A 1,160-nucleotide genomic window follows, 5' to 3' on the forward strand; every position below is an offset into this window, starting at 1 on the left:
CTTTAAACCAGTGCATGATGCTGTCTCTATTTCCTGCCCTCTTCAGGCCAGCAGTCAAGAGGAGAGAAAGAGAGACTTTGAGAAGATCTTTGTACATTATGATGTTGTAAGAATGTTTTTTAACCTTTTTACTGTTGATGATACAAATATTATTGTGCTGATATTGCAATAACACTGGGCATATGACACAATTTTGAAAGCCCTCCAAAAAAGAATAAAAAGCAACTGGTCATTGGCAAACATCTAAAATAGTACTGTCAGAATTTATTGAAGACTCGCATTGAATAATAAACGCTGAAAAGGCGTGAACACACTTTTGCACCTAACTTATTGAATATGTATTTATAGGAGTTTTCCTTTCAGATGCAAAATTTATGGGAGGAGAGTATTAAAATTAATCATGTAATGACTTTTAATGGTTGGCTTTCCTCTAGAGTAAGACTGGAGCCCTTGAAGGACCAGAGGTGGACGGTTTTGTCAAAGACATGATGGAGCTTGTCAGGGTAAGTGATTATAAGACAGTACTAATCATCATAAACATGAAGTCATTAGTTTTATAACAAACCTAAACTTACATGTCTGTGACATATTCTGAGGAAACATCACTACTGCTGTAATTTATAAATTTTTGGTTTGTTGTTTTAGTTTATTTGTGTCCATAACCTTCAGTATTATTCATTAGCGTGCACTCTGGATATAAATGTAACTATTTATTAATTGACTGATTAAAAATGTAAACGCCTACTACAATGGTATATTGTCTCTTTCTACTTTGATTTCTCCCTGTTTTTATCTGTATTCACTTTCTTCTTTGTCTCAGCCCAGCATCAGTGGAGGTGATCTGGATAACCTGCGTGAGGTTCTGCTGCGCCACTGTGATGTGAATAAAGATGGGAAGATTCAGAAGAGTGAGCTGGCCCTGTGTTTGGGATTAAAGCTTAAATCACACGCACACTGAAGTTCTCACTTTTACTATAAATGACTACATTGTAAACCTGAATGTGGACGGTGAAAACATTACATATTACTAATGAATTGCTTGTTTCACTGTTTTAAAAAATATTCAGTTATTTAAAAAGTTATTCTAAAATGAATGTATGTAAATGTATTAACTTGAATGCTCTACTTGTTGAATGCTCAAAAATAAAAGTTAAATCTGT

The 1,160-nt window shown here is 34.1% G+C and overlaps 1 long non-coding RNA gene across 1 annotated transcript; it reads left to right on the forward strand.

Annotated features, from left to right (window-relative positions):
- Positions 1 to 46: 46 nt before the first annotated feature.
- On the forward strand, positions 47 to 1,160 carry LOC141333825 (uncharacterized). The gene is made up of 3 exons (XR_012355431.1): positions 47 to 106; positions 435 to 503; positions 821 to 1,160. It is a non-coding gene; the product is annotated as an uncharacterized lncRNA (long non-coding RNA).

Source organism: Garra rufa, chromosome 4 (assembly GCF_049309525.1).
Source record: "Garra rufa chromosome 4, GarRuf1.0, whole genome shotgun sequence".
Lineage (NCBI taxonomy): Eukaryota > Metazoa > Chordata > Actinopteri > Cypriniformes > Cyprinidae > Garra > Garra rufa.